The sequence below is a fragment of the Dasypus novemcinctus genome, chromosome X (genome assembly GCF_030445035.2).
Source record: "Dasypus novemcinctus isolate mDasNov1 chromosome X, mDasNov1.1.hap2, whole genome shotgun sequence".
In the NCBI taxonomy this organism is placed as follows: Eukaryota; Metazoa; Chordata; class Mammalia; order Cingulata; family Dasypodidae; genus Dasypus; species Dasypus novemcinctus.
This window is the reverse complement of record NC_080704.1, coordinates 165,426,979-165,451,927: the sequence shown is the minus strand read 5'-3', so window position 1 is coordinate 165,451,927 and position 24,949 is coordinate 165,426,979.

Here is a 24,949-nt window from a genome sequence, read left to right as displayed (position 1 = left end):
AAGCAGCACTTAGTATTGCTGAGCAGCTCTTGTATGTGACAAATTGCTTTTCTCTTCTTACTTTTAGTGTTCTCTCTTTATCTTTGGTATTTGACATTTTTGACATTCTGTTTAGTATGTGTCTCAGAGTAGGTCTATTAGGATGTATTCAGTTTGGATATTTTGTACTTTTTGAACATATATATATATGTTTTTCATAAAAGTTGGGAAATTTTGGGCCTTTTTTCTCAAATAATTTTCCTGCTCCTTTTCCCTTCTCTTCTCCTTCTGGTACACCCATAACGTATATGATTGTATGCTTCATGCTATCACTCACATCCCTGAGACACTGCTCACATATTTCTATTCTTTTCTCTATCTGTTCTTCAGACTGTATAATTTAGACTGCCCTCTACTAGCTTGCTGATTCTTTCTTCTGCCTGTCCAAATCTGCTATTGGATGCCTTACTGTATTTTTAATCACTACTTTTGTGCCTTTCTTACCCATAATTACTGTTGTTTCTTTTTTTTTTACTTTCAAATTATTCTGTATGCTCACAAATTGTCTTCTTAAAATCCTTTATTTCTTAATGCATGTTTCCCTTCATTTCCTTGAATTGATTTAGTAGATTTATTTGAACTTCTTTGATTAATTATTTCAAGTTCTGGGTCTCCTCTGAATTATTTTCTTTTTTAATTTTTAAAAAAATTATTTAATTGTCTTTTTACAAAAGACTAATAGATCACAAAAAATGTTACACTAAAAAATATAAGAGGCTCCCTTATACCCCACATCCACCCCACCCACTCCTCCCACATCAACACCTCTTTCATCATTGTGGCACATTCATTGCATTTGGTGAATACATTTTGGAGCACTGCTACACAGCATGGATTATAGTTTACATTGCAGTTTACACCCTCCCCCAGCCCATTCAGTGGGTTATGGCAGGATATATAATGTCCTACATCTTTCCCTGTAATGTCATTCAGGACAACTCCAAGTCCCAAAAATGCCCCCACGTCGCACCTGTTCTTCCCACTCCCTGCCCTCAGCAACTACCATGGCCACTGTCTCCACATCAATGATAAAATTTCTTCCATTGCTAGAGATACAATGATTCTATAGTAGAATACCAGTAAGTCCACTCTAATCCATATTTTATTCCTCCATCCTGTGGATCTTGGGTTGGTGACGTCCATTCCACTTCTAAATGGAGAGTGGGCTTAGATCCCACATGGTTGATGATGTGATTCTACTGATGGCAGTTGTAGACACTCTTGATTCCCTGGTGTCGTGGTTGACCATCTTCACCTCCCTCTTAGCTGATCTGGGTAAGGCCAACAAAACAGAAAGGAGGTGTTGTAACACTGCTGAGGCTCAGGGAATAGCTGGAACATGGCCAGTCCAGAGATTCAAGTCTCCTGAATATACACCAACCTTTTGTGCCAACCACAGGTTCAGTAAAAGTGACAGAAGAGGCATGTTTTGGAAGGTCACATCTGAGTCCAACTCCATCACACTCAGGAGCACAAATTCTAAAGTTGGACCCATTGCCAAGGCACTGAACTCTAAAACTATTTGTCATGATCTTAGAACCTGTGTGTTTCTGTACCATCAGGAGCAACAGTACCTGGGGTTGCAACTACTTTGGCTATTTCAGGGATCCTGCTGAGATATGTGTAACCGTGACCCCTCTTATGACCTCCCAACTCATTTTGAAGTCTCTTATCCATATAAACTCATTTGTCATTACCATTTCCCCCATTTATTCAAGGTCTTTTTCTAGTTGCTTCACCAGCTGGTGCCTGGTAGTAATGACTTGGTGCTAGGGCGTGTCATCCACAGAACTCATGTCCACACTGGGGGAGAAGGTATTCGTTTACATGCTGACTTTGGCTTAGGGAGTGGCCACATTTGAGCAACATGGAAGCTCTCAGGAGATAACTCTTAGGCACCCTGCAACTTTAGGCCTAGTTGAAATTTCAAGCACACAGGCTCATAAGCATAGTCAACAGTAACAAGGGTCCATCATTGGAACATCCTTCACTGATCTATGCCCTTGACTTGAAGGTTTGTTCCTGTTCTATTGGGGAATGTGACAGAGCTCCTCTGGAAAGGAACTCAGCACTCCCTCAGTTCTTGTGTATAACTCTACTGACTAAAACAATACAAAATGAATATCTGAAAAATTTAATATACATTTTATACACATTTTACATTTGGATGTTATACTTGCTACAGCTGATGTACAGATATTGAAACATAGCTACTAACCATGGTTTGATTTTGGTTTACATTATGGGTTATAGTTTAGACTGTATATTTTTCTAAAATTGTAGTTTCATTATGGTTTATATTATGGTCTTACATTTTAGACTATGCACTTTTATAAATTTTTGTTGTAATTTATCATGGCTTATATCCATCATTGTACGATCTTCTGGAACATTTCCATTGCCCCCCAGTTATCCCTGCTTTCATTTATTTTACTCCTCACTCCCCGTCCCATCAGGGCCCACAGTGTCAACCAAGTGTCACTGCTTGAAGGACCAAATTCACAGATACTTGCAACAATGCTGAGGGCTTGACACACTAGACTCTTCTCCCCCATTGGGAGCCACCAATGCTCTCCAGAGACACCCTTTCCTCTGTTTGAGAATATCACGCCTCTCTGGAATGGAGTACACCTTCCCACTCATTGTATGTGTCTCCAGCCACTGACATAAAACACTAGGACATGATGAGCACTCACACACTCCCTAGAAGCCTGCCCCAGGTGCACGCTGTGTCAGATGCCTCCCATCAAATACCTTAAACAAGTTACCCTTCCTTAATACATTTTCTAAAGTGTTTCCTCAACATTATAGTTTCAACCATGTACCTGAACAATCTCTCATGTTCACCCGCTCCACCCAAAAACTCTCTCCAATTTCATGGACCATTTGACCCATTCTCCAAACCCTAGCCCTCCTCAAGCCTGCAAAGCCCCACCCAATAGTATCCCAATGCCCCTGTCTTATCCCTTCCCTGCACAACTGCCTACCTCCACTTTATCATAGATTTCAGCTGAATTTTTAATTTGTTCCCATGACTGAGCCATATCTTCCTGTTTCTTAGTATGGCTTGTAATTTTTTGCTGATGTTTAAGCATCTGATTATTTTGATGAGTTAACTCTGAATGTCAGTTTCTCCTTTTTGTCTAAGGTTTTATTGTTGATTGCCTTTCTCTTCAGGCTCTTTGATGATTTTTCCACCTTATTCTGAACCTCTGGACCTTTAGGATAGCTTCAGTTTAATTGGTCAGATTTTCTTCATCTTATTCTTGCCCTGGATATGGGTATAATTTTTAATATTGTAATTTTTGTGTAATTATTTCTCATCCAGGAGAAAACTTTCTTTACTCTGTTCTTTCTCTGGGAATCTTGTTCTCTTCTTTTTTGTGTGTATATGCAGAATTTCTCCATTTCTATGATTTTTAAAAATTCTCTCCCTCACTCAGTGCCCAATTTTCCTTACACTTTTCAATTCTGGGAACTTCCAGCCTTTACAGTAGCTCAATTTAATTCCATTTATTTTTTTTCTCTGAGGATTTTCTGCCACCCCTTTCTTCCCTGAGACAGTATCCTATCCTAGGGAGCCAGATGGAAACAATCCAGAAAGTTGGGTCCCTCCAGAAAAGTCCATTTTGTGTTTAGGGACTCTAGCCTACAGTAACCGGATTAAGAGTGCAGCACTTAGCCACTGTTGTGCAAAGGTTTGTCATGCCTCCCCAGGAGAGCCCTTTTTTATGCAGCACACCTCAGTGGCTAGTGTTCTGCCCTGGGTTTCTGTGGACTTGTGTACCTGTGTCTGGATTTGAATGGTGTTCTAACTCTCCACTATGAATTACTCTACTTTCTGTGTCCCTGGTGGGAGGGACGCAGGCCAATGCCTCTGGAGAATACTAAGCTGATTTCAAGACCCAGTGAAGGAGAGATGAAAGGAATGTCCCATCCAGGACAGATGATTCCTACCTGATACTTGTCTCTTTCTTTGATTCAGCATTTGTGAAGTCCTCCAGATTCTACAATCCTCTGGCGATCTAAGCAAGTTGAACTTACCCTTATGTTCACTGAATCTCTGGGAGGTTTTTTCAGGGAATGTCTTACATTGCCTAGTTGATGATGTCACTCCAGTAGTATTCTTGATCCTCTACCTCAACACACACACACTCAAAGAATCAATATAATTGGTTACTTTAGGGGAAGGAGATCATTGCAATGGAACATCTAGAGAAATATTAGGCAAAATCAGGCTTAGTTCTAATCAAAGAATATGCTATAATACAATAATATCATTAAGGTAATTTTATACTTAAGAGTAAAATATATCTTTTTTCAATTATCAATTGACATATCAAGTAAGGTGTTAAATTGTGATAAAGTTAAGGATTAAACAAGATTGCTTTGATATAATAAAATTAATACATAATAAATTTGGAAACATCAAATTCTGGAGTAGAATTCTCCAAATAAAATGTTTTCTTTTATCTTTCTTTAGCAACTTTTTTTGACACACAGGCCTCAAATTACAGGAATGAGTTTCAGCAATTTTCAGGGGCTGGGAAAAATTGAAGGGGACTTATTTTAGCAGCTGTCCTCAATAAACACAAAAATTATAGCCAACTTATGTCAATCAATTTTTGTTTATTTCACTACTATAATATTTAAACCAATATTTGTCCTGTAGACAAGATTTAAAAGAAGATTGCACAGTCTTATATTTGGAATAGATTTGACTATAATGTAATAGTTTTGTATTCATGCTGCCCAAATCCCTTTGTGTAATAAGACTATATTTTTCAGGAAAATCAATTTGACTCTGATGCTGAAATGACAAAAAAAATGCAGAATACAGTTTTATTTGCTTTGGTGGAAACAAAGCCTCCATCAAATTCTTTACCTTTTTGTATAGATAAAAATATAAACTATCTTCATTTAAAAATACAGCAGAAAGAGAACTTATCTTCAAGATGTTGGGGAGAATTTAATATTTTAATGTACTTTTTATGCACTTACTTTATTCATTTCCTGAAATCTCTAGTTTTATTATTTTTTGCATTCTCAACCAAGATAATACCAGTTAGGGTACTTTTGCTTTGTTTTTATTATAATAACAATGCACAATGGAGTTAATGGAGTTTTTAAATATATTTTCCATTTTCTTAGAAAATTGTGAGAATTATCATGGTGTGGCTTACTTTTGGGATTGAAATTAAATCATTTTGAGGGAGAGGGCGAATGCAGAGACCCATTAAAATATATCCTTCCAATTCTTCCCCAAACTTTTACTACAAAAGCCAACAGAGGAAAATCCAATTCTCTTGATCCTTCTAGGCCAAACATTTTCATTATAACCATGTCTCATTATATTCAGAATCCTTGAAGACATGATCCCTGATACAAGTTTCTGCTTTTTCCTCCCCTTGAATGTGCTAAAAATACAGGTTGAAAATATGTAGTTAATGGATTAGAAGAAAATACTCTGGTTGTATTCCTGCTGAGATCTCCTGCTGCACTTTTCTTTAGATGATAAGCTCCTTGAGGACAACAACCTTGTGTTACCTGCTTTTCCCAACGGCCTGTCCTAGCCTGGCATAGTATGGGCTGATTTTCAGTAAATTAATATTAAAGGTATAAATGTAAATGTATGTAGTTAATCTACCATCAGTAATGATGGAGAAAATATATGCATACCTAATATTGTTACATATGTACTCCATAAATATAGTTTCAATCCCCTAGCCTTTTTTCTTGCCAGTCCTTCCCTTATGAATATCATTTATTTCCATGCCCTCAAGTAACATTTCTAAGTGGATAATTCCAAAGGTATGGCCTTGTCCTTTTTTTATCACATGTTTAATTGTCTATCATTGCCAATTCCTTACCGGACATTTCTGCATGAAATTCCTGACAGAACTTCTTTGCAGTATGGATACAACCAAACGTCTTTTTTCTGCCTTGTCCGTTTCAGCTCTTCTTCTTAAGGTTACCACCAGTTTTCAAAACACAGATTTTAAAAGTGACTCATTCTCGATTCTGGTTCTTCCTTAATAATCCACGTCCATCTTCCACCAAACCCCATTCATTCTTCCTTCCAAATATCCATGATTATCTGCCATATTCTTTGCTTCTCTACTACCATCACCCCAGTTCATATTCTTCTTACCTAGTGTCTAGACTACTGGAATTGACTTCCTAATAAAAAATGCATCTATGTATCTTTGTTAAAAAGACAATTTTAAAAATGTGCTAAAATAAACAAAAGCAAAAAACAAAATGCCTGCCATCAGTGACCCCTTCTCCAAACTCATAGCAGCATTTTATTTGTTAGCAGCATCTTTGCCCATGCCACTGCTTTTCCCAGAAATGGTTCCTCATATTGAAATTCTGTGTTCTTGAAGACTGCACACAAAGAGCAACTTCCTTCACATAGTCTTTCAGTCATTTTTGGCAGAATGTTATTTCTTCACTCTAAAATCATGTATATCTCTTTATGTCTACCATCTACATAGACACTACTTTGTTTTACGGTTGATTTTATAAATATTTTATCTTTCTTACTAGATGGATTCTTAATTGAAGAATGGAGCTTATATGTACAAGGTGATGGTGAATAATTGTAGTTGAATTTTTAAAATATGGCTGAATGGACCCTACTTTACTTCCCATTATCTAGGAAAGTGTAATATTTTGTAATGAACATTAAAGGGATTCATAGAGTATTAGAGCATCAAGAGTCCTTAAAATACCATGTATTAAAGATTGTTCCTATTTTATAGATGAAGAAACTGAAGCTCAGAGATCTTAGATGACTTATGCAAGGTCACACTGCAAGTTAGTAAGTTTCATGACCCTTGGTCCAAAGATTCCAGAGAATTACATTCCAGTGAGATTTACTTACAATGAAAGTAATGGTAACATAAAAATCAAGTGTTCTTACTTAGTACTTTAAATATTCATTTTTAATAGTCTTCATGTAAAAATATTCTTAATAACATGTTTCATATCTGCAATTGAAAATATATTTCCAATGAATCTATGTTTAGTTAAAGAAAGTATATATTGTATTATGATGAGAAATATTGTGCTGAATCTGAAATGTTGAAAGGTAAATTTTGAAAGACCAAAACCATGGCATTAATTAGTATACTATACTTTTGGGTGGCAATGTTTAATATAGTAAGGAAAGATGGTTTTTTTCCTAATGAAATTTCAAACACTATTATGCAAATTTATAACATTTGAGGGAAAGTACAATTTCAGAAACAATATGCTGTATTGCAAAAAATAGTAAATATAAACAAATATATCACCAACCCAAGGACATATGAATCATATGAAATATTTATAAATTGCATTCTGTAACCTTTAATAATATCAAACCAAATCCAGTGGTTTTAAATTATATTTCAATCCAGTGCTCTGCTCTTCAAACAATGCTAGATATAACCAGCCTTCTCTATCAAGTGTACTTTTAAATAACTATACTCCTCATAAAATGCCTTCTTCTGAGAAGAGCCTTGTTTCATGTTATCTATAATAAACAAGATGAGCTGCAATGTATTTTCCTCCTCTTAACTACACCATTGGATTGTTTTGATTTATATTTCTCTCATAAAATATTATTATCTAGTGAAATATAGCACAAAACCCTTGTTCTGGTTTCACAAGCATGAGAAAGTCTAACTTTTAGGCTGTTAGGTAAGATAATTTGGTTTCCGGTTTCTTTCTAATTTGCCTTCTTTCTTTTTTTCTCTGTAAAGAAGGAATATTCCTTCTACCTTTCTCAGGATGTTGTAAAACAGGCTTTACAGCCACCTGTGGGTTGTGGCAAAATTTCTAAAGAGACTTTACCCATATGGACACCCCTCAATGGTCTGACCATTCTTTTAAAATAAAATGAAAAAATACAAATTAGAGGGTGACCTTGTGAGACAAAATCATTATACACATTCTTAGCTACTCTTTTATTTGAATTTCAAAGATGTTCCTGAGCTCCTTTGTATTTAATTTTATTTAAGTACTTGCAATTTTAGATAAATAGACTGGCAATGAAGACGGACCAACAAAGGAACAGTTTCTTCCCTTAGTGGTTAGTAGCAAATTATTAGCATTTAAAGAAAATTGCCTCGTTCACCCTGCTTTAAAATATGCAGTCTTTGTTTGTAGCACATTTTGTCTTAAATACCAAGAAGCACCATATATATTGTTTGTTTACTTTCATGTTGAATTCAAAGCCCAGAAATTTTCTGAGGAAACATTCAAGGGAGTGATGCTTACAATAGAATATCTTCTATTTACTCATAGGCCCAAATTACTATTCTTCCCCTATGATAAGCTGCACTGATGTTAAGGATTGTAATTGATAACATAATTTTTTAAGCAACGTCAAAGTATGCTTTACAAGAATCGTGGTATGTAGAATCAAATATATCTACAGTTGCATATGGATACACGGTCTCATAGCCTAAGGACAGCAACTAAATAGAGAGACAACTGGAATTCATATTACAAGAGAAATAACAGAAGGGTCTGAAGTGGTTTACCCTGGGAAAAAGAAGATTAAGATATGGCATGATCAGCATAAAAAATCTGAAGAGTGTGCAGGGTGCAGGATACCCCAAGGTGAGCTGAGAAAGAGTCTGGGCTTTGGAGTGTGGCAGACCTCACTTGAAATCCTACTTCTTACTTGCCATGTAACTCTAGACAAATGGTTACCTCAGCTCTCTGAAACTTAATTTTCTCATCTGGAAAAATGGAAAGGATAATATCTACCTCAAAGGACTTTTGAACAACAAATAACAATCAGTTGCATAAAGTATTTATCAGAGGGCCTAATTTTAAGTTCAGAAAGCAATCTATGTCTGAATGACCTTGAATAAAAGTGAGGGGGTTAGGGCTCTGCCTGTGCTGGGAGAAGGAAATGGGGCTAGAGCAGAAGTAGAGCTGGCCATACCTTCTGGGCAATGGTCAAATGCAAAAACAAAGCTATAGTATCCTTGGTGAAGACAGTCCAGAGACCTAAGGACAAGTTCAAAACATTAAATCAAAGGGCAAAGAGGCTAGAAATGCTCTAGCAGTAAAGGGCTTGTAACCAGGGACAGACAAAATGGAATGCATGTTTAAGAGGATGAACAAGATTAAGGAGAGCCTGGAGACATTCTGTATTAGTGGTGCCCATGTTAGGAAGGAGACTTTTGTAGGGTCTCTGTGCCTCACCTGTGGGTGGGAGAAAGCGCTTTTGAGGGCCAAGTTTGTTGAAAAATTCAAAAAATACTAGCTATTATTAACATTCTGATAATGATTACTAATATTAAAGACAAATGGGTAGATATTATAGGGTGAAAGCATTTCCTCAAATATAAAGAAAAAGGTCCAAAGCTAGAAGTAGAGAGATCCCTTTCTATTGGCGTGATCATTGTAAAATGACCTATTGACCTTGGGTGACCTTGGGAGTAGACTGTTGATAGGGATTGACCCATCCAATCCTCAATGACTATTTGAACCTATTTATAAACAGTGACCTATTGAATATTTTTGAGCCAGGAAATGGTTTGGAGAAAATAGAGCCTGGTTGAGGTAATGGAGAGCTTGCCACAAGTATATTCTTTGCCTGCTTCACATGTTTTTCCCCAAGAACCAAACCCAGACTGTGCAAACATTAACTCTGGGCAAAATATGTGTGTTTGGGTCTAAATTCAATACATAATGGACTTGCTTTCTATAACCTACTGTTTTAAACTGATTTCCTTTTTCCTGCTCCAATCAATCTAATTCCAAGTTTCCAAATTCATTTGGCAGATTTCTGTGTTTGTCCTTTTGTTCAAACCTTCTCTTGGTTTGTTCAAGTCTTGTCACCTTCTTTTTTCCATTAAATGCTACACCAAGTGTAGCGGTTTGATATAGTTATGAATTTCAAAATTAGATATTGGATTATTTTTTGTAAACTGGTTTGTACCTGGGCATAATTAAATTATGATTAGGGCTTTGATTGGGCCATGTCAGTAGGGTGATGGGTCCTCACCCCTTGGTGAGTAGGTACTCACAGATAAAATACATGGCAAATGACAGAGTTGATGTTTTGATGCTGGAGTTTTGATGTTGAAGTTTGATGCTGGAGTCTTGAGCTGGAGCCCCAGGAAGTAAGTACACAGAGGAAAGAGAAGCAAGTCCTGGGAAAAGAGGAACCCTGAACTCAGAGAAAAGCAAGATTTGGGAAGAGAGGAACCCAGGAAGCCTCAACCCTGGCAGGCTTTGGCAGCCTTTTTGATCCAATACATGGAAATAGATTTTGGTGAGGGAAGTAACTGTTGGAGATTTGGACCCAAAGGGTATCGGGAATGAAAGAAAGAGAAAAGGAGAGAGTGAAATGAAGAGAGAAAGAAAGAAAGAGAGAGCTGGGATGAGGGGGTCTGCGAGTAGTCACTCCTCAGACAACTTTATTTTCTACATGTGGCATTATATATACTCAAACTATCGAGATAACAAGCAGTGTAACTACCCCTTAACAAGACTCATAAATTAAAGAAATTATCTGAAAGTACAAAGATTTAGTATTCCTTTCAAACTACAAAGTGTGTTTACTCGTATTTCTCCCTGCCCCGGACAGTTCTGTCCTGCTGACTCAAAAGGCTTAATTGCTGCATTCCTATATTAAAAGCGTAGCCATGGAAACAGCACATCTCCCTTTGTGAGACCACCATGCCTCAGTTTCCAATGGTAACTTATGCTTTATGGTCTGGTATCTGTAAGCTCGTATCCCAAATAAATACCCTTTATAAAAAACAACAGATTTCTGGTATTTTGAACCAGCACCTCATTGACTGACTAATACACCAAATTCCCAGGTCCAGCTCAAACTTTAATTTAAATGCAATCACCTCTGATCCATTACCAAAGTTGTCAAGTTAAAGAATTTCTGAATTAATCATATACTGTATTTTGATATGTATAACATCACTTTCTTGAAATATAATGTAGATTTCTAATGTTCAGAGACTCTGATTTTATGTATCCTAGCCTCCCTCACCCCACCATGTTATAAGAGCATATGATACATTCTTAATAAATATATTTCACGTGAAATTTAATTGTTACTTTAATAAAAAAGCAGGTCATGTGTTATTGATTCCATTTTAAAAGTCATAAAAAATAAGACTTGAGGAGGTTTAGTGATATGGTCAAATCACTTAGAGTTGGTAAACTGCCTGAGGGTTATATATACTTGCCTATAGGCATTCTGGGAACCCAAGGAGTGAGGGAGGTTCTTGAAATGCAATTATGGAGTCAGGATGGGATTCCAGCTCGTTCTTATGCAGACTTTGACTTAATAAGCTCCATGTCTCATTCTCTGAGCACTTAGGCAGGACTTGATGAATGGCTGCTACACCAATGCCAGAGACAAAGAAAGGTTTGCTTTGGGGTCATTTAATTTGTTTCAAACCCCGTTTTTTGTGGGGGGTGGGAGAAGGTTAGGGTTAGTGCTCAGACACTATGAATATCTAAATCTGGGAATAGGGAAGATAATGTTTGATTGTTCAGGTGACAAATTTTCCCTTAATTCTCCGGTTTTTCAACCCTTCTTAATTGAGTCAAGATCGTTTCCACTGTTCTGCTGGCTGAGATCTTTATGTCCTTGGCATTTCATGCTTCAGTGACACCAACCTTGGTTCATCAGACACTACCCACGAATTCTTATCATCTACAATGAATTTGTTAGAATTTCTTGGCTACTGATGTGTTTACATTTTCACCTTCACTTTTAATTCTTGTCATTATTGGGAAATGATTTAAAGGCGCTTGGTCATTCTGCTACATTTAACCATCTGTGGATTGGTAACTATAATGCCAAAGAGTTTTAAAGTCATTGAGCATGGCAGATTGAGATTATTTATGAATTCCAAAAAGAGATATTTGATTATGTTTGTAAACTGGTCTCTTCCTCTGGTCATGATACACTTTGATTGTATTAGATTGTACTGAGATGCCTTTGATTAAATTATGTTAATATTAGGGATTTGATTTATTAGGGTGTGCAAGGCTGAGTCCCTGCCCCCTTGGTGGGCTATATAAACAGATGCTCAGTCAAAAACACAGAAGGAACAGATAAGATATTCAAGAAAAGACAGAAAGTTCCAAAGACATGGAAGAAGATTCTGGGGCCCCCTCAAGAGAGTTGAACCATTCACTTGATGGTTTACAGCGGATCTTGTGAAGAGCCCAGAGCAGCTGAGCTCAGAAAGAAAATAACTACAGGAAGAGAGATGAGCCCTATGCTAGTCTACAGCTGAGATTGGGAGAAGCTGAACCCATGGAGCCCTAAGAGGGAAGAGGAAGGCTGAACCCTTGAAGACATTGCCCACCACCTTGAGTCAACATGTGGCTGAAAACTTTGGGTGAGAAAGTACCTCTTATGGTACCTTGAGTCGGACTCTTGAGGATTTGGTAACTGTAAGCTTCTACCCCAAATAAATACCCTTTGTAAAAGTCAATGGGTTTCTGGTAATTTGCATCAGTACCTCTTTTGGCTGACTAATACAATGGATTTAACACAGCATTTGCTCAAACTATTCAACCTGTCTTCAATGCATTGCCACTATTCGTACAAGCAATACAGATTAATATTCTTTAAAATTCATATGAAATCCAATGCCCTTCAAGAGTATAAATCTATGGTCCCTCTGGAGACCTAATATCAATTCCTCCAAATCCCAAGGTATGTTGTCTGAATCTCTGTTGCAGCATTTGCAATTGTAGGCTTTGTTATGGGACTAATCTATGTATCTCTGACTCACCAGTTAGACACCAAGCTCCAGGACATAGATGTCCACACCTTTTTAATCTTTATATTTCCCTATGGTGTTTTGCACATAGGAGGCAGTAAATGTTTTTTCAATTGATTTAAATTACTTTATTCTACTTGGTTTTCTTTATTTTGTCTATTTATGTCTGATAAATGATTTAATTAGTTTATGTTTTATGATTTAAAGCACAAATGTGATCCTTTCCTAACGGTTCTTGGTTTTCTAAATCTAATGCTCTGTGTGTAAATTTCTATGTTTGTTAAATTACTGAAACAAGAAATATAAAAGCACATTATGGCAGAAAGTGAAATCAAGGCCATGGTTAGTACATGATGAAGCACACATATTGGCTTAACCTAGCTCCACATCTTATTTGCTGTATGACTAAGGCAAGTCACTAAACTTCTCTGAAAAACAAACATAATAATCCCTCCTTCCTTTGGTTTTTAACAAGATTGAATGCTTTTGTTAACTAATTGTGACCTTTCAAGTGATAAACAAATCCGGATTGTCATTTTTTTCCGTGAAACTTTGAAAATGGTGACCGTATTGTTTTATTCACCCCACTTTTCTCAACTTCTGGCACATTGCCTGCCACATAGTAGGTGTTACACTGCATATTTTCTGAAAAAAAGGAAGAGATGGAAGGAAAAAAGGAGATACATAAGCAGGGAAGGGACTAAATTATATGATAAAGATGCTCTATCTCTAACATTAATGGAAATTCTATCTGGAAGATATCTAAAATAGTATCACATTTATAAGACTGTGTCTAAATAGCCTAGTATGAAGGCTTATGTCTGCTCTAATGCATAAATTCATATTCAGAAAATAGCAAGACCAATTTTTAAAATATGCATCAAGAGAGCAGTAAAATGGATTAGGTTGCCTTGTATTCCCTGAGACATATAGAGTCAGACATATGTTCTAAATATATAAGTTGAATGCATATGAAAAAGAAAAAAAGAAACTATGAAGCTGATTTATATTTTCTTTCTTGTATCGTTTCATAACACACTAGTTCTGGGGAAAATACGTAAGAAAAAATATTTGAATCCAACTATAATATTTATTTCAATGTTGTCTTATAACCATTTTACCAGTCTGTTTTGAAGCCCCACTGAGGCATGACAAGGCAGTCAGATGAAGGGAATACCAGTTTGGAAGGGATGGCTTGGTGGACGAGCATCAGACAATGCAGAGATTCATGGTGGGACTGTAATCCCTCTATTTCTTGTTCAGAAGCATCCAAAGAAACATGATTTGAGACTAGAGAAGAAAACTATTGTCAAGAACTTAAAGGCATCTTGGAGTCGTTGGATCAAAACAGAGCTTGAGGAATCAGATTTTGCTACCTACTAGTTAAGTGTTTTGCAGATGTTACTTCAAAACCTCAACTTCACTGGCTTATGGCAAGATATATAATGTTCTGTGTCTGTCCCTGCAATATCATTTAGACAACTCCAAGTCCCGAATATGCCCCCATATCACACCTTTTCTTCCCTCCCCCTTCCCTCAACAACTCCCGTGGCCACTGTCTGCACATTAATGATATAATTTCTTCCATTGCTAGAGTAACAATAATTCTATAGTAGTAGAATGCCAGTAAATCCACTCTAATCCACTGAATGGACTTGGAGAGGGTGTAAAATACAATGTAAACTATAATCCATTTGTGGTAGCAGTGCTCCAAAATTTATTCAATTCATCAAATGCAATGAGGTTGTTAATGTGGGAGAAGTAGGTTGAGAGGGTGGGGGCTATATAGGGACCTCATTTTTTTTAATGTAATGTTTAAAAAAATAAAGAGAGAAAAATAAAATAAAATAAAATAAAATAAAATAAAATAAAATAAAATAAAATGAATGTGCCACACTGATGAAAGAGGTTGTTGATGTGGAAGGAGTGGGGATGGTGGGGAGTGGAGCATATGGGAACCTCATATTTTTAAATTTAACATTTTTGCTTGATCTATGTATCTTTTCTAAAAAGACAATAAAAATAAATAATTTTTTTAAAAACTAAAAAACCCTCAACTTCTCAGTTTCCTCCTCTGATAAAAGTGCTGAATAATTCTTACTTTTGAGGTGAGGGTACTAATGATAAGGCAATCTATGGAAGACTTTCTGGTGCTCAGTAATACATATTATTTTTCCTTCTTTCTCTGGAATAGAAAGACCCTCAGGAAAACAATCTAATGGCTGCTGTTTGGTGTAAGTGAGCTTTCTTGCCAGGCAATTAAGTATATCTTCTGGCTATAGAGGAAGAAAATTTGGAGATATTCACTCTTGGTGAAACAGCAGAAATTCTAGGACTTAATTATGTTCCTGGAATTTCATTTGACTGCAAATTGGGAGATTCAAAATGTGTTAGAAAGAAACCTCCCAATCACATCTTGATAAAATCAGGTTCAAATGAGCTGTAATTAGCTCAATCATTCAGTAATGCTTGGGGATGTCAAGCAAGAGCTGAGAAATTTAACTCTTGGACCAGTCTTCTGTATTTGAACACAAAAGGGCTAAATTATAATCTCTTATGAAGAAGTAGAGAAAAAATATATAGAACTAGCCACATGAATTCATTTCTTTAAGAGTATTTTAATTGGACGTCCTCCTTTGAAATATGGCATTTCTTAATATATTATGCATAATTGTTAGAAATAATAGAATTAGCACTTCAAAATAAAAACAAGATACAATTACTAGAAAACCATGCACTCAACCACACCTTTGGCTGAAACTTGGTTCTTTAGGCTCAAGCTGACCAAATGGAAGTGTACAGAAATTGCAAGCAAATCACCTTAATTCCTGAACTCACAATCAGAACCTACAAAGTTAAGGTCAGTCAGAAACCTCACAAACACCATCAATAATTTTAATAAAACTGGCCATATGTTTGTTTTAACTTAAGAGCCTTGTTATTTTTTAATCTTTTGCTCAAATAATTAAATGTCTGGGATACTATGCTAAAGAAATATTTAGGAACATGAAAAATAATTAATAATTAATTGACAAAAGTCTTCACCATAACATTATTCATAACAGAAAATTTGGAAGTATCTCAAATATGCAACAATAGAAAAGTGTTCACAAAACCTGGTGATCAATATTATGATCTTTTACATAATCATCAAAATATTACTTAGAATTTCCAGTGATCTGGAGAATAAAATATTGTTAGATAAAAAAACAGCAGGTTATAAAATGTTAATAAAATATATATATGATTGGACTTTATGGGTATATGTATGTAAGTTCATAAATCTTTGTACATAGTATAAGAAAACTAGAAGTAAAGTCTCCAAAATGTTAGTGAGTATAATAATGAACATTTTACATGTTATTGTAAATGCCTATAAATTTGTAATGTTTTATTATAAATATCTACAACATTTGTAATGGGAAAAACACCACAAAATTATTTATTACAAAACTATTGCAAATCTCTGCTACCACATGTTTATGTTTAAAAGTATATGTAAGATGTAAATTAAATTAAATTTCGATGAATGAATATTCAAACAGTTCAAATTGAAAAGGAAAGCTTCCTTGTTATTCCATACCCACACTAAGGTGACTTTCCTTGTACATATATAGTCTTAGCAGGTGAAGAGTTGGCACACTTGAAAGCTGTCACATAAATAAACATTCTCTTCTTGATGATTCCTCCCTGAACTTGTGCAGTTCAATAATTTTTATCATCTGTCCTATTTGCCAGCTGCTTCCTCACTCATGCCACCTCAATCACTGACATTCATGCTTCCAATGCTATAGCATGAATAATAAAGCATACTAAAACTACTGGTGATGCAACTAAAAAGAGATCTTGAATAAAAGGGTGAACTCAGACCAGCAGAATATCTCAGCCTCAAGTAGGATCATGTGTTAAAAATTGCTTTTTGACCTTGAATAAAAGGGGGAAATGGCAAGGACAAATGAGTTTATATGGCTAAGAGTCTTCAAAAAAGAGTCGGGAGGTCATCAGAGGAGTCACGCTTACACACATCTCAGCATGATCCTTGAAACAGCCAAAGTACTTGCAACTCCAGGTACTGTTGCTCCTGAGGTCTACAGAGACACATAGGGTCTAGGATCATGGCAGATGCTTCTAGAATTCAGTGTCTTGCCAGGGGGCCCTACTTTGGAATTGGTATTCCTGAGTGTGATGGAGTTGTACTCAGATGTAACCTTTCTACACATGCCTCTTCTGTCACTTTTACTGAACCTGTGGTTGGTGCTAGGGTTGGTGTATACTCAGGAGACTTGAATCTCTGGACTGTGCATGTGCCAGCGGGGCCCTGAGCCTCAGCAGAGTTGCACCTCCTTCTCTCTGGTTCATTGGCCTTACCCAGGTCAGCTAAGAGGGAGGTGAAAATGGTCAACCACCACACCAGGGAACTAAGAGTGCCTACAACTGCAAGCAGGAGAATTGCTTCCATCAGCTATGTGGGATCTAAGCTCACTCTTGATTTAGAGGTGGAGTGGACATCACCATCCCAGGATCCACAGGATGGAGGAATAAAATATGGATTAGAGCGGACTTACCGATATTTTACTATGTAAACATTGTGACTAGTAATGGAAGAAATTGTAGCATTCATGTGGAGAAAGTGGCCACGGTAGTTGCTGAGGGCAGGGAGAGGGAAGAAGAGATGTGATGTGGGAGCTTTTTTGGGACTTGGACTTGTCCTAAATGATATTGCAGGGACACATGCTGGACATTGTATATCCTTCCATAACTCACTGAATGTACTGAGAGTGAAAACTGCAATATAAACTTATCCACGTGGAGCTGCACTGCTCCAAAATGTATTCACCAAATGCAATGAATGTGCAATAATGATGAAAGAGGTTGTTGATGTGGGAGGAGTAGTGTTGGGGTAGGGTGGGGCATGTATGGAAGCCTCATAATTTTTTCTTTTTTATTTTTTTCTCTAGTTTTTTAATGTTACATTAAGAAAATATGAGGTCCCCATATACCCTGCACCTCCCTCACCCCACTCCTCCCATATCAACAACCTCTTTCCTCACCAAAGGGTCTTCATTGCATTTGGCGAATACATTCTGGAGCACTGATGAAGCACATGGATAATGGTTTACATTGTAGTTTACACTTTCCACCAGTCCACTCAGTGGGCCCCGGCAGAACATACAATGTCCAGCAACTGTCCCTGAAGTACCACCCAAGACAACTACAAGTCCTGAAAATGCCCCCACATCATCTCTTCTTCCCTCTCCCTACACTCAACAGCGACCATGGTCACTTTCTCCACATCGGCACTACATTTTCTTCCATTACTAATCACAATAGTTCCATAGTAGAATATCAGTAAGTCCACTTTAATCCATACTCTATTCCTCCATCCTGTGGACCCTGGGATGGTTATGTCCACTCCCCTTCTATATTGAGAGGGGGCTTAGGTTCCACATGGATGATGGATGCAATTCTCCTACTTGCAGTTGTAGGCACTCTTGGCTTTGTGGTGTGGTGGTTGACCTTCTTCACCTCCCTGTTAGCTGGGCTTGGTAAGTCCAGTAAACCAGAGGGTATGAGTTGCAAGACTTTGGGGCCCAGGACCTGGCTATCACACGGACAGTCCAGAGATTCAGGTCCCCTAAGTGTACACCAACCTCAGTGCCAACCACAGGTCTGGTAAAAGTAACAGGAGAGGCTTCTGTACAAAGATCACATCTGAGTTCAACTCCATCACACTCAGGAACACAAACTCCAAAGTAGGGCCAACTGACATGGCACTGAACTCCATCTGCCATGACCATAGAACTTGTGGGTCTCTTTAGCCTTCAGAAAAACCAATACCTGGGCTTGTGTAAACTTTGGCTGTCTCAGGGATCCTGCTGAGGCATGAATAAGCGCAACCCCTCTGATGACCTCCTGACTCTTTTTTTGGAGACTCATAGCTATATAAACTCATTTGTCCTTTCCATTTCCCCCTTTTATTCAAGGTCAAAAATCAGTTTTAATACCTGATATTACATGTAGACTGAGATATTCTGCTGGTCTGAGTTGACCTTTTTATTCAAGGTCTTTTTCTAGTTACATCATCAGCTGGTGCTTGGTAGTAATCCCTTGGTGCCAGGGAGGCTCATTTCCAGGCCTCATGTCCCATCCTGGGGGGAAGGTAATGCATTTTCATGCTGAGTTTGGCTTAGAGAGTGGCCACATTTGGGCAACATGGTGGTTCTCTGGAGGTAACTCTTCAGCACCCTGCAGCTCTAGGCCTAGTTCTTATTTCAGGTGCCCAGGCTCACAAGCATAGTCAGTACTATCAAGGGCTCATTGTTGGACCATCCTTCTTTATTGGTCTTAGCCACTGCACTTAGGGGATTGTTGCTATTCCATTGGGAATGTGATAGAGCTCCCATGCCTGGAAACTGAGCACTCCCTTAATTGTCGTTATTAACTGTAACCCCTATGAAAATATCCAAACTTTTTTATGTACCCTGTATACATGCCCTGGAGAACTGTCTCCCAACCACGTGCCCCCTATCAATAACACACCACACCAGTATTCCTCCCCTACCATAGTAAAAAAAAAAAAGAAAAAGAAAGGATATAGACACTGAGGAAGAAATGGAAGAAATTGCCTTGCCACTGTACATGCAGGGAAGACTTACTGCAGTAATAAAAGGCAAAACAACAAAAACAAAGATTTTCCATTTTTCCATTTTTTGGTACCCCAATTCATTTTCACTTTATTTTATTTTTCTAAATTAGTATGTATTCTATATCTAAACTTTATACCCATCACTCTATTCTATTTTTCTATTAATGGAACCTGGCAATATATTTGGTTTCTTATATTTTTTAATGTAACTTTTAAAAAAATCTAGGTATCTTCAAAAACTACAATAAAAATGTTGGGGTTGGAGGTGAGGAGTGGAGTATATGGAAACCTCTTATGTTTTTTAAATGTAGTGTTTTGTGTGATCTATTAACTTTTAAAAAGATAATTAATTTTTTTAATTATGAAAAAAATATATACTACACACCCAACTCACAGTTTTGACTAAATCCAAGGAAAAATGGATGAAATAAGATATATGCCCTACATTGCAATGCATTATCTGTCTTCTAAGTTCAAACATGATGTCTGAAATCAATATGATCATTCGATCATTGCATTAAAACAAGGAATTTTAACAAGACTCCAAAGTCATTATAGTTTGGACTTGGATTTTGGAAGCATGGGTTTTATTTCTGTTACATGAGCTTTGAAAGCATGAGTTCTAGTTCTGCTACAGGAGTTTTGGAAGCATGGGTTCTAATTCTGTTACAGACTAGCTATGTAAGGTTAGACTGTTGCTTTATGGGCTTGTTTTCCTATCTTGAAAAAAAGAATTCAGGAACCACGAATGCTAAATCACCTCTTCCTAAACGATGTGTCCTTTGGTATTAGAGATAAATCAATGCTCAGAAATTTGAGATCATGGAATCCAGTGTTTTCAGTGTCATCAAAGTTTCATAAATTGAAGTTCTCATTTGCTCTTGAAAACAAGCTTTTTACTGTTCTGTTGATTAGGATTCAAGATGAGTTGAAAAATAATTTGACTCAGTGGCACTTCATATACATGAATTATAAAAAAAAGAGCCTAACTGTAGTGAATTAATGAGGAAACATAATTATCACTGATGTATGCCTTTTATGAAATAGTTTCCCTAGTGCTCCTGAAGGACGTGATCATTGCTTACTTGTAAAACTGACAGGTTCTTAATTGTTTATAAGAATATGCATTTTGGATATAGGCCAAGTTTAATTATTCCTCCTGGAAAACACCTTTTTCATTGCAAATGAAAAAATTGTCCCCTAAAACAAATGTCTATTTTGACACATTGGCCATTGCAAATTGTTTCAATATTGCCCCTAGTCCATCATTTACTTTTAGTGAAAAATGGAATATTTTTTATGTGGTGGAAAAAATACCTAGAGGTGTATGCAGGACATATGTTTCTCTTCTCACATGAATTAAAAGCTGGGCTATCTTCAGGATATTTCCCATCTAAGTTAGTGGACAACACTAAAATCTTTACAAAACAAAATACCATTTATTGTCAAATCATGACATATAAACCCAGGACAAAGGGAAAAGTAGGCAGTGACAATTCCCAGCATGCAGATAGGGTTTCATAGCATAGATAGAACCTTAGTGAATCTTTGAAGAAAAATTGTGACACAGCAAATTATACAAGGTCATAGAGGTTATTCATCAAAGTCTACCTTTTAAATGCTCCGCTGCCTAGAGTTAATCTTTTGACTATTTGTGTACAGAGGCATTAAATCACATTTCACTTTCTAGATTTACAATTTATTTCTCTTTATTATCACAATGAAGTTCCAATCAAGACTAACCAAAGTAATTTCGAAAATGTAACCAAAATTAGCTATAATTAAATTGATCAGGTATAAAAAGGAGATAAAAAAAACAAAACAAAATAATGAAAACATAATATGGTGCCCTCATGGACTTACATTCTAAATTCTAACCAGCTGTGTCTGTTCAGCTATGTTTGTGCCTATATATGTCAATGAATATGTATCTGAATACACATTTACATGTATATGAAGCAGAACACCTTAGCAGAAACTAGGAAAATCTGGGAGTCATGATACACTTGTTTTATTCTTGGCTCTCACAACACATGATATTGCCAGAAAAGGCCTCCAAAATACCTCACATCCTACATTTTCTCCTACAATTTGGCTTTGGCACTCTCCAATCAAGAAGTGGAGTCTAATTCTCCTCCTTTTGTACTGAGTAGCCCATATGTCTTGCTCCTAACTAATGGAATGCAGCAGTGTGGATGTTGTGTGACTTTCAGTGCTGGGTCAGAAAGGGCCAGGCACCTTCCGTTTGTTTCCCTTGGGGCACTTTCTCTAGAAGAAGGAGTCTGATTTCCTGAGACCACCATGTTGGAAGTGACTACATGTGGACCTTTTGTTTAAAAGTCCCAGAAGGAGCTAGACATATGGGAGACATGGTCTCGGATCCTGAAGACATTCCATCTACCAGCTGAATAGCACGAAGTGACACCTGCCAGTGCCGTTGAAACAGAAGTATCATCTAACTTAGCCCTGCCCCAATTCCTTAACTACAGAATATATAAGATGTAATAAAATAGTAGTAATTGTAAGCCCCTGGGTTTTAATGTAGTTGGCTTCACAGCAATAGCAACTGAGACAGAAGTACAACTTAATAGCCCTATGACTAATGAAAAGTTACTCACCTTGGAATTTCACTTTTCACTTTTCTCATTGGTAAAATGAAGATATTTGCCCTTCCTACCAAAAATAAAATAATAGGATCAGATGTGATAATAGTGTTGGTAGTGCTTTGTAAATAGTATAATGTGACATTATGGTAAAGCATTATCTGTACCTATGCATGAGTTTAATTTAAAAGGCATTCTGATGTTTGTAACATTTAAAATATTCTAATCCTGTATATTATTTGCAGAAGGCTGGCTCATTTTAAGGCATGTACCAAGTTGTATGAAAAACAACCTCAATCCCAATCAGGAGCTACATTTTCCAAACTCCCCTTCCTGAGAAAAAAGATATTAATCATCTCAAAAGGACAAGTGCTTCTGGACAGGCTTTGAGTCATATGGACCCAGTATTGAAATCTACTTAATTTGAATGTGTTCCAACTAAATATTATAAGCATTATTATTTTAGCACCCGTTGTCCACAAGCCCACATTTTTCTTTGATTCTCACAGCAAATTAATGCCAAGTTAGTCTCATTTCTTCACCCTTCCTTCCTCTAATAATTTCTTTTGGGACCAAGGAAGTCAAGTTGTAAGAGAGGTCAGAGTGTAGGGCTGTCATGGTTAATTCCCAGAGCTAAGTGGCAGCTCTATTACAGCCTGTGCAGGATGGCTCTGTGTTTCAATGTGCCAGAGCTTCAAAAACTTCATTTTCAATATTTTCCTAAGCCTTCTTTCACAGTGACTCTAAGGTTCACAGTAGGTATGTTTTAAATGGATTTTACATCCTGAAACCCAGGCAGTTTACTCAGGTTTTCTGTATGAGTTTTTGTATTACACAAATGCCAAATTTTGTTTCTCTGTTACAAGAACATGCTGACCACATATAATACTGTGTCTGCTAAACTGTCTCATCTCCAGCAGCCAATATGGACATATGTAAATTCAGAATGCCCCAAGTCCTAAATATCTTTCCAATACTACCTGAGGTGTTCCCAGTAGTGGCTATAGGCTAACCCTTTGATCACACATCTCTGATAAGGAGATACTATCCTATGAGTCTAGGTAAGCACAAAGTTTGTTTGGAAGGCAAGTCATTACGGCTATACTCTATATTAAGAAAAGCTGATATTTGAAACTCTTTATTTATGAAACAGAGAAAATAAAGGAAGTTATGTGAAATGATTCTTTTTTCACAAATCTTATCTACAGCATTCCTTTAGGCACTGATGCATGGGAGCACACTTAAAAGACTATTCCTGGAAGTAGATGTGGCTCAAGTGATAGGGCTTCCACCTACCATATGGGAGGACCTGGGTTTGATCCCTGGGGACTCCTGGTGAAAAAGATGAGAAAGTGTGCCTGCATGGTGAGCCAGTGCCTATATGGAGAGATGAGTGCCCATGTGGTGAGCCAGTGCCCACACAAGAGAGTCATGCAGTGAGATGATGATGCAATGAAAGAGAGGAAGGGGAGCATTAACTTAAAGCACAGCAGAAACCAGGAACTGAGGTGGTGCAGGTGACAGGGAGCTTCTCTCCATATTGGAGGTTCCCAGGTTCAAATCCTGGTGAATCTTAGAGGAGAAAGATGAGAAGAGAAGACAAAAAGAGAAATAGAGACAGAAGATCAAACAGTGAATGGACACAGACAAAAACAGCAAGGTGGGGGGGGGTGGAGGGGAAGGGGGAAATAAATAAATAAATCTTTTTAAAAATTAAAAAAAAAGAAAATATTCCAGGAGCAGATGCAGCTCAGTAGTTGAGTGCCTGCTTCCCATGTATGAGGTCCTGGGTTCATTCCCTGGTACCTCCTTAAAAAAACAATGTTAGATACATAGAAATTTTGTGAATTACATCTGTTATGCAGGGTAGGCTATAGCCAAATAAATTATAACTAGACACATTATTGTTTCAGAACAGAAAAGGTAATGGTTATTACCATATTGAGTGCCTATTTTGTGGAGGAATTTCTCTAGGCACACCATATATGTTCTTTTTGTTAGTTTTTAAAGTGATTGTCTTATCCCCATTTCAAAGTTGGGAAAACTGAGGCTCAGTTCAATCAAGTATTGTGCAAAGTCAATCATCTGGTAGATGGTGTATGGTGATAATAACTTATACACAGTCTTAAGTCTTAGTACAGATGCAAATCATGATTTAGCTTCCAATTGCTTGTGTACCCTTGTCCTTCTCTTATTCCCAATCATTCACCCTTTATGCTCTAACAACATGTAATTGCTTGAGGCATACACATTTCTACCTTGATTCCCTTATTCACTAAGTTATCTCCCTCTGGAATGCTGTCATCTCCATTTCTGAACATCATACAAGATCCCCACCTAAATAGCAAATTCTTCTTGAAGTTTTATTCAACATCCTCAGTAATAAATAGGATTTTAATACCCCTGTCTTCTCACAGTGTTTTGTGGAATCTCTCTTATATGCTATAGCAGTTTGATATAGTTATGAATTCCAAAAATAGATATTGGATTATGTCTGTTATCTGGTCTATTACTGGGCATGATTGAGTTATGATTAAGGCTTTGATTGGGTCACGTAATTAGGGTGTTGAGTACATTGAGGACTCAAAGATAAAAGGCATGGCAAAAGACAGAGTTGGAGCTTTTTTTTTTTTTATTTAATTCTCCCCCCTCCCCTGGTTGGCTGTTCTCTGTGTCTATTTGTTGCGTCTTGTTTCTTTGTCTGCTTCTGTTGTCGTCATCAGCACGGTAAGTGTGGGTGGGGCCATTCCTGGGCAGGCTGCTCTTTCTTTCGTGCTGGGCAGCTCTCCTTACGGGAGCACTCCTTGAATGTGGGGCTCCCCTAAGCGGGGGACACCCCTGCGTGGCACGGCACTCCTTTACACGCATCAGCACTGCGCATGGGCCAGCTGCAC